Raw genomic sequence first — 14692 nt, forward strand, 5'->3', positions numbered from 1 at the left:
CTCAGGAGAATGAGGCAGGAGGGTGGCTTGAGCCCAGGAGTTGGAGGCGGCAGTGAGCTATGACTGTGCCCCTGCACTTCAGCCTGGGTGACGGAGTAAAGCCCTGTCTCAAAAAAATAAAAAATGTGTATTAAAAAAAATTGTTAGGCCAGGCACGGTGGCTCACACCTATAATCCAAGAACTTTGGGAAGCCACGGCAGGCAGATCACAAGGTCAAGAGTTCGAGACCAGCCTGGCCAGCATGGTGAAACCCTGTCTCTACTAAAAAATACAAAAATTAGCTGGACATGGTGGCCCATGCCTGTAGTTCCAGCTACGCGGGAGGCTAAGGCGGAGCATCGCTTGAACCTGGGAGGTAGCAGGTTGCAGTGAGCTGAAATCCTGCCACTGCACTCCAGCCTGGGCAACAGACAGAGACTCTGTCTCCAAAAAAAAAAAAAAAAAAATCTTTTAAAATAACATCTCAGGTTTAAACTGCCTGTTTAATGCACTTTGTCCTTTTTTGTTTATTTGTTTTTGAGACAGGGTCTAGCTCTGTTGCCCAGACTGGAGTGCAGTGGTGCAGTCTTGGCTCACTACAACCTCCGCCTCCCAGGCCCAAGCCATCCTCCCACCTCGCCCTCCCAAGTATCTGGGACTACAGGCATGTGCCACCATGGCTGGCTAATTTCTGTATTTTTTATAGAGATGGAGTTTCACCATGTCGCCCAGGCTGGTATAGAACTCCTGGGCTCAAAAGATCCTTTCACCTCAGCCTCCAAAGTGCTGGGATTATAGGCATGAGCCACCGTGCCCAGCCCTTTGTCCATTTTATATAATGATGTTCATATTTTCTTACTAAATTTTCAGAATTCTTTGTATATTATTTTTTAATTTTATTATTATTATTATTTGAGACGGAGTCTTGCTCTTGTCGCCCAGGCTGGAGTGCAGTGGCCTGATCTCGGCTCACTGCAACCTCCGCCTCCTGGGTTCAAGCTTCTCCTCCCTCAGCCTCCTGAGCAGCTGGGATTACAGGTGCCTGCCACCACTCCCGGCTACTGTTTGTACTTTTAGTAGAGACGGGGTTTCACCATGTTGGCCAAGCTGGTCTCGAACTCCTGACCCCAGGTGATCCGCCGGCCTTTGCCTCCCAAAGTGCTGGGATTACAGGCGTGAGCCACTGCGCCCGGTCTATTTTATTTTATTTTATTTTTTTTGAGGCAGTCTTGCTCTGTCACCCAGGCTGGAGTGCAGTGGCGCGATCTCAGCTTACTGCAACCTCCGCCTCCCGGGTTTAAGCGATTCTCCTGCCTCAGCCAGGTTTAAGCGATTCTCCTGCCTCAGCCTCCTGAGTAGCTGGGATTCCAAGCACCTGCCTCCACGAATGGCTAATTTTTTTTTGTATTTTAGTAGAGATGGGGTTTCACCATGTTGGCCAGGCTGGTTTCGAAATCCAGATCTCAAGTGATCCACCCACTTCAGCCTTCCAAAGTGTTAGGATTACGGGCAAGAGCCACTGCACCCAGCCAATTCTTTGTACATTAAAGAATATTATTTGGCCGGGCGCGGTGGCTCAAGCCTGTAATCCCAGCACTTTGGGAGGCCGAGGCGGGCGGATCACGAGGTCAGGAGATCGAGACCATCCTGGCTGACACGGTGAAACCCCGTCTCTACTAAGAAATACAAAAAACTAGCCGGGCGAGGTGGCGGGCGCCTGTAGTCCCAGCTACTGGGGAGGCTGAGGCAGGAGAATGGCGGGAACCCGGGAGGCGGAGCTTGCAGTGAGCTGAGATCCGGCCACTGCACTCCAGCCTGGGCGGCAGAGCGAGACTCCGTCTCAAAAAAAAAAAAAAAAAAAAAAGAATATTATTTAATCATTTATATGTAAATCTCTTTTTTTTTTTTTTCCCATTTTCATTATCATGTGGGCCAGGCATGGTGACTCATGCCTATAATCCCAGCACTTTGGGAGGCCAATTTGGGTGGACTGCCTGAGTTTAGGAGTTTGAGATCAGCAAGGGCAACATGGCAAAACCCTATCTCTGCCAAAAAGACAAAAATTAGCTGGGCATGGTGGCACGCTCCTGTGGTCCCAGCTACTTGGGAGGCTGAGGCGGGAGAATCGCTTGAACCTGAAAGGTTGAGGCTTCAATGAACATTGATTGTACCACTGCACTGCAGCCCAGGTGACAGAGCAAGGCCCTGTCTTGAAAAAAATTAAAATATGTGGTTTAATTTCATTTACTGTTGCTATTTTATGCCACTGGAGTTTTAATTCTTTCATTTATTCATATTTGATTTATGTTTATCAGACTTTCTTTCTTTTTTCTTTTTTTTTTGAGATGGAGTCTCACTCTGTTGCCCAGGCTGGAGTGCAGTGGTGCAATCTTGGCTCACTGCAACTCCGCCTCCCGGGTTCAAGCGATTCTCCTGCCTCAGCCTCCTGAGTAGTTGGGACTACAGGTGCACGCCACCATGCCCAGCTAATTTTTGTATTTTTAATTTTTGTAATTTGTAAACATTTTTGTATTTTTGTATTTTTAGTAGAGACAGGGTTTCGCCACCTTGGCCAGGATGGTCTCAATCTCTTGACCTTGTGATCCGCCCACCTCAGTCTCCCAAAGTGCTGGGATTACAGGCATGAGTCACTGCGCCTGCTCCCCTGCAAACTGATTTGAATTCAAGTCCTTATAGAGTCTGGGGCATCACCGAGGAATCATGCTTGCTTGAAGGGTGAAGGCAAAGTGTGAGCAAGGTGAAGAGGTGCTGGAAGCCAGAAACCTCCTGCAGAGCCTGCGAGGTGCCCAGCAGAGCAGGGTCCTCTGCCCAGAAGGATTCCTGGACCTCACAGGCAGAGCTGGAGAGAGGAAAGGCTAAGCCAGCAGGAGCCCCACTGGGGGCAGATCAAATACAGGCACGGGCAACAGGTCTTCGCACCTGAGTGACACAAACAAGAGGGGTGCCGGGCCAGGGCTGATGGAATCGCCAGGCGTGACCAGAAGGCTCAGCGGGCCCTCTAAAGGGTGCCTACCCAGCACCTGGCCTTGGCCCGACCCAGAGGGTGTTCAGGGTACCCAGTAAATCTATGATGAACAAATAAACAAGTGCATGAAGGCTAACTCCAGGAGGAGGAGCAGGGGTGCGGAAGGAGGATCAAAGGGATGGCATACACGTCCCAGGGAAGACAAAGTGAAGGAGGTCGGAGTGCAGCTTTTTTTTTTTTTTTTTTGAGACAGAGTCTCACTCTGTCACCCAGGCTGGAGTGCAATGGCACGATCTCAGCTCACTGCAATCTCTGTCTCCCAGGTTCAAGCAATTGTCCTGTCTCAGCCTCCTGAGAAGCTGGGACTATAGGCACCTGCTACCACGCCCGACCAATTGTTTTTGTATTTTTAGTGGAGACAGACTTTCACCATATTGGTCAGACTGATTTCGAACTCCTGACCTCAGGTGATCTACCTGACTTGGCCTCCCAAAGTGTTGGAATTACAAGCGTGAGCCACCATGCCCAGCCGAGGGTGCAGCTTTTGAGGCAACCGAGAGCCTCTCTGACCTGAAAATCACAGCAACCTACTTGTGGGCAGCAGAAACACCTAGGCCAGGAGATGTGTTGGGAGGAATCTGTATCCTTTCACGCTTCTCTGTGTGGCCAGAGACCTGCACACCCTGCCCCGCCTCCCACACCTCCCATCCCAATTTCTCATCTTATCCAAGGCAGGTCCCAGGAGAGGGCTGTGGGGCAGGAGGGATTTGGGCCCTGAGATAGGTGCTGCGGACACACGTTCCCATGGGAGAACGTTGCACGTGGCAGCTGATTTCTGTCCAAATCACAGCTGGTGCTATGAGCCGCCGAGTGGAGGAAAAATAACCCAGGTGAGAGGCCAGACAGGCCCAGTCTGATCCCAGTCCTGCCCTCATTAGCCCTGTGACTTCTGAATAACACGCCACAAAGGCCCCTTGGATTTGAGGTAAATTAAGTGACATGGCGCATATAAAGGGCCTGGTACCTAGTAGGCGCTCAAGAAATGTTAGCCGGTGCCCACTCCGGTTCTTCCCTGGCCTTTCCAGCTGTAGTTGGAGTATGTTAGGAACAAAATCAGCTTCTGCAGCTAATGATCACTGCTTAGAAATGTGTTCTGAGTTCTGATCAATTTATCCAGAACCTGCAGAACCCCTCACCTCCTCTTATCTGCCCCCAAACAGTCCCGAGTCATTGACAGCATCTTGAGCCTCCTGGCCCCTGGACTCACCCGGTGAGGCCGTTTGTGAAGATGAATGAAACGAAATCACCAGGCAGTGATACCAGGGCTGGATAGTCACCTTCTAGCACCTTCTAGACGTCTCTCTGCACCTCGGTCTTTCCTTCTGCACGGACAACAATATTACAGTCCCCCAACACTCCCGAGGCACTCACGACAGGAGATTAGCATTACAAAGGCTCAGAATGGTGCCAGGAACGTGGTGGCCCCAGGAGGGATTCTACTGGTTCTGCAGACCCCACCGCAGGAAGACTTCCTGGCCTGTAAAATGAAGGAAGAGCAACCCATCAGGCACTTGTCACTCACTGCCCAGCTGTCCTAGGCCATGGCCCCTTACCTGCGCGACACACACCACACACACACACACACTCACCCCCTTCTCCCCCTCTCCCTCAACCCTCCCGGCTCGGCAGGGGAGGAGCTGGGAGGGCCTGTCCCTGTCCCCCTGGCCCAGCCTTAGCCCCTATTACCGGAGGCCTCCGCTTTCTAGAACCCCGGGAGGGGTTTCGTGGACGTGGCTGTGCCGCAGGGGGGCGCTCTCCTACCGCCGTGCTCAGGGGTTGAACCCGGAGTACTCCGGGAGGGCTTCGGCAGGCGGGGAGGTGAGGCGAGCCCGGGCCGGGCCGGGCCGGGCCGGGCCGCGAGGGGGCGCCCCACTCCACCCTTGGCCTCCACCGCGCTCGGGCAGGGGGAACCTCTGAGAAGGTCCAGGGTGCAGGGGAAGGGAAAGTCCTAGGGGCCGGGGGCATGGGTGTGGACAGAACGGGGGCAGGAGGGGGCGCTGAAGAGGGAGGGACCGTGGAGACGGGAGGGGAAGCAAACAACGAGGGGGCATCCAGAGGCCCCCCAGGCACCCGACCTGGGGGCTGGGCAGGAAATCAGGGGTCGGGGCAGCCTGCTGGGGGCTTCTCGCGCCCCCCATTCCCCATTCCTCTGAACCAGTCCGGAAGGGGGGTTCGGCTGACAAGCCGCGGTGGCGTTAGCCGCTGGCACCCGCTGCTGCCCGGCCTGTGGCTCCAGGCAACCTGGGATGATGCGGGGGCTGCGCTGGGCAGCGGGAGCGGGTGCAGGCGACCCCCATCGCGGGCCCAGGCGCTGCCCCAGCAGGCCCAGGAGCCCCCACAGGCCCAGGCGCGCCCCTGAGGCTTGGTTCCCCGGGGGCCGCGTGCCCGGAACGTGACTCAGCGCTTTCTCCGTGCCCGGCTGCGGTGGGGAGAGGGACGGAAGCGGCGGGTGGCGCTGTCCTCAGGAAGGGCCCCTCACAGGCCCCCGCCAGGCGGAATCTTTCCCGAGTAGGGCAGGTTCGTTCATTTGTTCACGAACTCAGCGAGGCATGAAGCAGGAAGAGAGAGGAGAGCCCGAATAAGAAGATGGTTTTCTTGGAAACGTGGGAATTTGGGGTGCGCTGCAGGCCTCGGTTATCCAGGCCACAGGAGAGACACAGGGCTGTGGCCTGGGTTGGGGGAACAGCCACAGCTATGGGGCGTTTCAGGGAGGCCGAGGCACAGGCGTATGGACTGGATTTTGAAGGATGGGAGAAGGGGGCCTCAGGACAGCGACCGGCCTTATGGAAGGAAAGCTGGGAAGTAGGGAGGGGGCCAGGGGTGTCGGAGAGGACGGCTGAGTGTGGCGGGAGTGGAGGCAGAGCGGCCCTGGGGCCCCCGCGTCAGCTGAGGTTGCACTGTGTTTGGAGAGGAGCCTGGCAGGAGTGGGCTGCCTGGCAGGATGGCCTGGGGGCCTCAAATAAGGAGAGTGCGGTGCCTTGGGCAGTAAACGAGAAGACACAGGCTGCTGGCTGGGGGCGGGAGGGCACAGGGAAGCCCTGCTCGGGAGCAAGCCGAGAGTCAGGTTTCCACCACCGTTCCCCTCAGCCCCAGGACTGAGATCCTGCCCCTGCGGTTGGAAACCAGAAGGCCTCATTCCCTGAGTGGATAGCTGCCCTGAGGCAGGGGATTGAGTGGGATGACCCTGAAGGGAGTCCCCAGTGTGCTCTTGCTCTGTGGGTTTGCGTGTCGTTCACACTCACGGAAGGGTCCTACTGTCTGCCTGAAATGAATGAATGAATGAGCAGAGATATCTCAGCTTGTATTACCTGGCGGGATTCCACTCACACTTCTTCTTCAGTAAGGGCTTTTTAATGAGGCCGGGGAGGAGGCTGGGCTGGAGGTGAGGCCTGGGCCCCTGAGGGCAGAGGGACAGGCAGGACAGGCCTGAGTGGCCTTGCTTTGCTTCTCTCTCTCTCTCTCTCTCTCTCCTCCCCCTCTTCCTTCCTTCTTTCTTTCTTTCTCTCTTTCTTCTCTTCCTCTCTTTCTTTCCCTCCCTCCCTCCTTCCTTCCTTCTTTTTCTTTTTCAGAGCTTCACCCTTGTAGCCCAGGCTGGAGTGCAGTGGCACAATCTCAGCTCACTACAACCTCTACCTCTCGGGTTCAAGCGATTCTCCTGCCTCAGCCTCCCAAGTAGCTGGGACTACAGGCATGCACCACCGCATGCGGCAAATTTTTTTATTTTTAGTACAGATGGGGTTTCACTGTGTTGGCCAGGCTGATCTCGAACTCCTGACCTCAGGTGATCCCCCGTCCCCCCCACCCCGTCTCAGCCTCCCAAAGTGCTGGGATTACAGGCGAGAGCCACCACGCCCAGCCTCCTGATAGTTCCTTCCTGATAGTTCCATGCTATCTGCCCAGCTGAAAAATCTGACTTTTGGATCTGGCTCTGCCAGTAAGTCATTGTGAGAATTGGGGTGTATCCTGCCCCCCATCCATGCTGCCGTGCTCTGCTAAGCACCAAGCGTGTGCCATACCTGACTCCGGCCAGGTGCCACAGGGAACTGCACACTGCCTCTGCCCTCCCGGAGCTCCCAGTCCAGCAGGGAGACACAGATGCTGATGTGGTGAGTGGAGAGGTGGCAGATGTCCACATGGGTCCCCCAGCCGGCAGTGCCCATGAGAAGCCAGCCTGTGCCACCATCCTCAGAGCTGTGCCTCTCTGTGCCTCATTCTATTCAGCTATAGGTGACACTAGAAGGCTCCTGAGGCCGCCTGCAGATGACGGTGTTTGCTGTTGTCATTGAGGGCTACTCCAGCTGCTCCTGCCTCCCACAAAAGGGCAAACAGACAAACCCCTACCTCCCACCCGCACCCCTCAAGGAATCTGGGCCTGCAGCTCCCCAGGACCAGACTTGGAGCTGGGGTCTGCCAGAGGCCCAGCCAGCTGATATGGTGCCTCCCAGAGCTCAGGACCCAGCCCAGGTGCTTCCCCCAACAAACCTGAACCACAGAAAGCAGCCAGGAGCGCCACAGTGGGCAGTCTGTGCTGGCAGCAGGCAAGGGGCACAGGTCCTGGGCAGGCAGGAACAGAGGCCCCCACACTTGTCCTCTACCCAGGAGCCCCACGGTGGGCAGTCTGTGCTGGCAGCAGGCGAGGGGCACGGGTACTGGGCAGGCAGGAACGGAGGCCCCCTGCACTTGTCCTCTGCCCTGGAGGCATTCACCAGGCTGCAGGGGTGAAGCAGGGAAAGGGATTGTGATGGAGGTCATCCCCCAAACTGTGTTCTAGACCCACCAGATAAAAGGGCTCAGGGTCAAGGGTGGACTGTGAGATGTGGGTTTTCTGGAACTCTGGCCAGCTAGGGGCAGAGCGAGTGTCCAGGGACCCCCAGCCCCGACTCTGCTCCAGCCAGGGCCACTCTTCTGAGAGGTGGCATTGCCAGAGCTGACGTTGGTTCAGGTACCAACCTGGGGACCCCGATGTGTGTTACCAATTGCCTGCTCAAACAGAAGGGCCAAAAAGGCTGGCACAAGTTCTGCCAGGATGGCGATGCAGGGAGAACCCTCTCTCTGCAGGTGTCACCAGCCACACTGAGAGAAAAGGCTCACACCTGGGTTTTCAGACCTGGGCTTGGATGGCATGGTGACATGCACCCTGCGGGCTGGTTTATTTTCCCCTCCCCGCCTCTTCACATCTCCTTCAGGTGCTAGACACAGAGAGGGGCCAAGAGAACCACTTGGGAAGGGGACTGACAACCTCGCTGGCCACTGTATGGTCATCAATATCATGCGCCTGCTGTCCTGGGCTCTGGCAGGTGGGGTATGTTGAGGATGCCGTGGGAGCCCAGAGCCGACACCTAACCCAGGTGGAGACCAGGACTGGGGACTCTGGAACTAAGTCCTGAAAAGCGTTACCCAGGTGAAGCGGGAGAGCGGGAGGGTGGTCATTCAAGGTAGAGGGCAGGCATTGGGACAGGAAGAGTGGAAATAGTGATTCTGAGTGGTGCATTAGTGTGACTGGTCACAGAGGGCAGGGGAGGTGGGAAGATGAGGGGTGAGCGGGAGTCAGATCTTGATGGAGCTTAGGGGAACTGAAGCTCCTTCTGCAGGCGAGGGAACTCACTGCACTGTTAGCAGAGGAGTGATGTGGCCAGAGCTGCACTTGAAAAGGGTCACCCTGGCCCCTTACCTTCCCTAGCACCGAGAGGCTAGCAGCCCTCTGGGCAAACTGGCAGGGTCCCACCTCCATGCCTTTGCTCACTCCCCTCCTTCTGCCTGAAACTCTTTTCCTCCCTGCACTCCTGCTGGATACCTGGGCCACCTCTTTGAAGAATCAACTCAGGGGCTGGGTGCAGTGGCTCGCGCCTCCAATTCCAGCACTTTGGGAGGCTGAGGTGGGCAGACCACTTGAGATCAGGAGTGCAAGACCAGCCCAGGCAACATGGTGAAAGCCTGTCTCGTCTCTACTAAAAATACAGAAATTAGCCGGGCATGATGGCATGCACCTGTAGTCCCAAGCTACTGGGGAGGCTGAGGCAGGAGAATCACTTGAACCTGGCAAGTGGAGGTTGCAGTGAGTTGAGATCGCACCACTGCACTGCAGCCTGGGCAACAGAACAAGACTCCATCTCAAAAATAAAAAATAAAGAGGCCGTGCGCCGTGGCTCAAGCCTGTAATCCCAGCACTTTGGGAGGCCGAGACGGGCGGATCACGAGGTCAGGAGATTGAGACCATCCTGGCTAACACGGTGAAACTCCGTCTCTACTAAAAAACAAAAAAAAAAAAACAACAAAAAAAAAACTAGCTGGGCGAGTTGGCAGGTGCCTGTAGTCCCAGCTACTCGGGAGGCTGAGGCAGGAGAATTGCGTGAACCCGGGAGACAGAGCTTGTAGTGAGCTGAGATCCAGCCACTGCACTCCAGCCTGGGCGACAGAGCGAGACTCCGTCTTAAAAAAAAAAAAAAAAAGAATCAACTCAGGGTAGTCCTGTTGGACATGGCAGATACGTTATACACATATATGTCTTCACTTCCCAAACCCTATCCAAATGAAAAGTAAAGGGATTGTTTTTAAACAAAGCTGTATGACAAAAAGCCTTGTACAAGACTGTTCATAGCAACTTTATTCACAATAGAACAAAACTGGAAACAACCCAGATATCCATCAAGAGGAGACTGGATAAACAAACAGCTACCATCAGCTGATGAAATACTACTCAGCCATGAAGAGGAACAAACTACTGATGCATGCAACGACATAGTGAAATTCCAAAAATAACATGCTGAGTGAAAGAAGCTGAACACAAAGTACAAACTGTCTGGTGACATTCTTAGGAAAGTCTAGAACAGGCAAAACTGACTGATGGCAATAGAAATCAAATGAGTGGTTGCTTAGGGATGGGGTGATGGTAGGGATCCCCTGGAAAGGGGCATGAGGAAATTTTCTGTGTTTTGATATATATTAGTCAAAATGGTTTGAACAGTACACTTAAAATCAGCTCATTTAATTGTACATAAATTTTACCTCAATAAGAACAAAATAGGCCGGGCGCAGTGGCTCACGCCTGTAACCCCAGGACTGTGGGAGGCTGAGACAGGTGGATCACAAGGTCCAGAGTTCAAGACCAGCCTGACTAACATGACGAAACCACATCTCTACCCAAAATACAAAAATTAGCCAGGTGTGGTGGTGCACACCTGTAATCCCAGCTACTCGAGATGCTGAGGCAGGAGACTCACTTGAATCCAGGAGGCAGAGGTTGCAGTGAGCCAAGATCGTGTCACTGCACTCCAGTCTGGGTGACACAGTGAGACTCTGTCACACACACACATATACACACACACACACACAATAAAAGAACAGCAGGGATTACCTGAACCAGTGAAAGAACTGAAAGTGGTTGGTTATGGTTACCAGAGGAGCAGGACCTGAAGGAACAGCTAGTGACCTTTTGTGTTTTTTTAAAAACTTTTTAACATACTAAGTCTTTTTAAGATTGATATTTATTCCAGGTGCATGTACTGTTATGAGGTAAAAATTTTTCCTTAAAAAAGGAAAAAAAAGGCCAGGCGTGGTGGCTCACGCCTGTAATCCCAGCACTTTGGGAGGCTGAGGCAGGCAGATCACGAGGTCAGGAGATTGAGACCTGGCTAATATGGTGAAACCCCATCTCTACTAAAAATACAAAAAAAAAAAATTAGCCAGGCGTGGTGGCGGGCGCCTGTAGTCCTAGCTACTCGGGAGGCTGAGGCAGGAGAATGGCGTGAACCCGGGAGGCGGAGCTTGCAGTGAGCTGAGATCGAGCCACTGTACTCCAGCCTGGGGACAGAACAAGACTCCATCTCAAAAAAAAAAAAAAAAAAAGCCTGGCAAGGTGGCTGGCTCACACCTGTAATCTGAGCACTTTCAGAGGCTGAGGCAGGAGGATCACTTGAGCCCAGGAGTTTGAGACCAGCCTGGGCAACCTGGTGAGAACTCATCTCCACAAAAAATTTAAAAACAGCCAGGCGTGGTGGCATGTGCTTCTAGTCCCAGGTACTCGGGAGGCTGAGCTGGGAGGATCACTTAAACCCAGGAAGTCGAGGCTGCAGTGAGCTGTGATTGTGCCACTGCACTCCAGCCTGGACAAGAGTGAGAGACTCTGTTTCAAAGAAAAAAAAAAAAAAAAGATAGAAAAAGAGACAGGGTGTGGTGGCTCACACTTGTAATCCCAGCACTTTGGGAGGCCGAGGTGGGTGGATCACCTGAGGTCAGGAGTTCAAGACCAGCCTGGCCAACATGGTGAAACCCCATCTCTACTGAAAATACAAAACATTCGCCGGGTGTGGTGGTGGATGCCTGTAATCCCAGCTACTCGGAAGACTGAGGCAAAATAATCGTTTGAACCCAGGAGGTGGAGGTTGCAGTGAGCCGAGATCACACCACTGCACTCCAGCCTGGGTGACAGAGCAAGACTCCACTAAAAAAAAAAAAAAAAAAAAAGAATAGAAAAAGAAAAAAGAAAGGCCCGGTGGCTGTCAGGTAGAGAACATACTGGAGCGAGGGCAGTGGGCTGGGAGACAACTGGCTGGGGGTGCCAGTCCTGAGTGAGGGAATGCCTCGTGAGGAAGGCCCACACAGGGAGAAGGGGAATCTGGCCAGGCATACGGAGAGTTGAGGTGCCCATAGCATGTTTGAGGGGTGCCTGAGAGGCTTCTGGGTAATGAAGGAGGGTTCTAGGAGACTCGTCTTGGAAAAGGAACCATACCTCATGAGCAAAGCTCTGAGAACAGGATTCCTGCCCTGAAGCTGCAGTGCCCAAACATGTTAGCCTCAGAGTCTGTGAGTCCCATGCGTAAGGCTGTGGGCCTCCCAGCTCGGTGGGTTAGAAAGGCTCCCCAAGACCGGGTCTCCTTCCTTCTTTGTTGCCCCTCCCTGACTCAGCTCAAAGGTGTAAGGAACCAGGTCACCAGGTGAGTGACTGACCAGTGTTCAGCAGCACCTGGGACCCTGGCCTTCCTCTCCTGCAGCTGAGAATCTCCAGCCTCCAGCCTCACCCTGCGAGCTGGGTGCAGGGCAGCCACCCTGACCTCCCGGGGCCCCTGCTCCCCTCAGAGCTCCTGTCCCTCCTCTCTGCTCCCCTTGCTCCCGAGTGCCCTTCCAAGTTACTCCAGACCTGCTCCTCCGCACTTCCGCCCCTTATACCCTGTAGTTCCGCACACTAGCCAGAGCCCCCCACACCCTCCTGTTCACCCTGACGCAGCCCCACTCCCTGCCCATCCTCTTCCTCTTCCCTCTCCAGGAAAGGGGCCAGCGCTCATCCTTTCTGCCTCCTCTGAGACCCTCTTCCTCCTGCTCCCACCAGGAGCTCTCTCAGCACTGCCAACCCCTCGGGGGCACCCGTACCCCTTCTTTCCTTCAAATGCCCTCAGGCCTCCCATCTCTAAGTTCTCCTTGAGTCTGCCCTCACCCCTGTCCGCACCCTCTCCTTCCTTTCTCCCCATTTGGAGCTGGAGTTTGCTGCCTGCTCTCACTTTCCCCGCACCCCACCAACTGCACTAAGGAAATGGCCCCGTGGGAGGCTGCCGGGACCTCCAGGGCCAATGCTGGCTTCCGCTGCCCCCACTCAGGCTGCCCTGCGGCACTCAGCACTGTGGGTGCTCCCTTCAGGGCGGCGGGGAACAGGTGTGTGAGTGCAGGGGCTCCCCCTGCCACAGTTCCCAGGCGTCCTCCCCACTCCCTCTCGGCTTTGCCTCCTCCTCCCTGGTCCCCTGGTTTCCTAGTGGTGGTCCTTGCCACTCCCCTTCCTCTGTTCTCACTTCCACATGAGAGGCCCCCAAATCCACAGGGTCAACAGTCTGTCCCCTCGCTCAGTTCCAGAACCGGGCACCTTGGGGCTTTCCTCAGAGTTCTCCCTGGGCCAGAATGCCTTCTACCTCTGCACGCCCTTGGGTCAAACCACTGCCTCCAGAGGCCTCAGGAGCGTTCCCAGCCCAGGGACTGGAGAACCCCTGGGTGTTGACTCTCTGGCTTCTCGGCTGCTTTTCTATCTTGTGTTGATCTGCCAGCCAGCACACTTATTCATTCACTTATTCAAAAAATACTTAACACGTTGGGGGCTGTGATGCTTCGAAGGTAGGAATGAGCAAGACGGGTCATCTTCCCACAGGGGTCTGCAGACCTGTGGGCTTAGGAGGTAGGGTCTGTATCCCAGCCTGCCCCTCCTTGCCCCCTGCCCAACTCATGGACACAGTTCACTCAAAGGAAACTGAAGGCACTCTGTTGCTCAGTGGGGATGGGGACAGGGCTTGGTGCCCAAGGTTAGGCAGGAAGAGAGGCAGGGCAGCTGGTGGGGGTGCGGGGCTGCAGAGGGAGCCTGTGGCTGGCTGGGCAAGGGGAGAGCTGTGGGCAGCTGCCCCGCCTCAGCTTAATTCCCTGGGCAAACAGCAGCATTGGGAGGGCTGCCCACCTCAATCCCGCTACGGCTCTGACTTCAAAGGGCTCTGGGGGCTGTGGGTGGGGTGGGCTTCGTGGAGGTGTGCACACCTCTCCAATTCCTGGAACTCCTGCTTTCCTGGGAGCGTGGGTCCTGGGGCTCAGACCTCTCTGTCCTCAGAACAAGGTGGTGCGGCCCAAGGGCAGGTGAGGGGCTGGTGGGAGTCAGTTCAGGACTGTGCTGGAAGGCTATCAGGGGCCAGTAGGGAGACCCTCAGCCCTGACAGCCCCCTCCGTTATGGTACCCCCACCTCTCCTTGCCCTGCAGTTCAGGCTGGCTGGCTTCTGAGGGACAATGTCCTTCCAGTTGGCCCCTGCCAACTTCTGACGCAGACAGGGAAGGTTCAAGCCCCAGCACGCCCGGTAGCTCTGACCTGCCCACCTGGGAGCCACAGAGTGGAGCAGACACAGGTGCCCCGGGAAGAAGGCAGTCCCTGAGGGCCTCCTGCGCTTCACTTGCTCCTCAGCTCACACCAGTCAGTGAGGCTTTGGATGGGGGGGCTCACAAAGCCCCCTCCCCTGCTCGAGGTGCACCCCCCCCGCCCGCCGTCTTGTCACCTGTGTTTTCCTTCTCATCAAACAAGAAAGTGTCAGCAGGACCCAGGCTCCTCCCCCACCCCATTGTTAACAAGGCTGGCTTGGCGGCCCCTCCCCACATCCCCACCCCCGACAGGCCCAGGCCTGCCCCAAGGGACCAGCCCACTGCCCCCTGCCGGGAGCGCACCTACACCTATTTACCTTTGGACTTCAGCCCAGGAGGGAGGTGCACCTGACCCTCCACCGCCCCGCCTTCCTTCCTGCCCTCCAGCTCACCCTCTTCCAGCAAGTCTGGGTCCTGGGGCAGGGGAGGAGGTGGAGAGCCATTCCTGACTCCTGCCCCAGATGGAGCTCAGCTCTGCAGGGGGCCTGAAGAGTTCGTCCCAGCGGAGCATAAAGTGCGGAGTTGAGGGGGATCCCTGGGGACCTTCCAGACCTGAGAGTCACTGGGCCCCGGGTGGCCTGTCCTATGGAACAGGATGTGCCCTGGAGAGGGAAGGGGAGCCATGCAAGGTCTGAGCTCCTGGCCTTTCCTCCCACATCCTGGCCCTCCCCACCCTCTCCATCACATTCCTAGCGGGGGGTTACAGTGGGAAGACAGAATGGGGAAGAGGCAGGAAATTCTGGGACAGAAGGGTGGCTCTGTGCTTTGGGAATGGGCTTCCCCCAACACT

The 14692-nt window shown here is 55.5% G+C and overlaps 1 long non-coding RNA gene across 1 annotated transcript; it reads right to left on the reverse strand.

Moving 5' to 3' along the window:
• Window positions 1-3364: 3364 nt before the first annotated feature.
• LOC135967776 (uncharacterized) lies at window positions 3365-5464 on the reverse strand. Its single transcript, XR_010582017.2, has 2 exons — window positions 4713-5464; window positions 3365-4503 (listed from the first exon to the last, which is right to left on the reverse strand). It is a non-coding gene; the product is annotated as an uncharacterized lncRNA (long non-coding RNA).
• Window positions 5465-14692: the final 9228 nt, after the last annotated feature.

Source organism: Macaca fascicularis, chromosome 16 (genome assembly GCF_037993035.2).
Source record: "Macaca fascicularis isolate 582-1 chromosome 16, T2T-MFA8v1.1".
Taxonomy (NCBI): domain Eukaryota; kingdom Metazoa; phylum Chordata; class Mammalia; order Primates; family Cercopithecidae; genus Macaca; species Macaca fascicularis.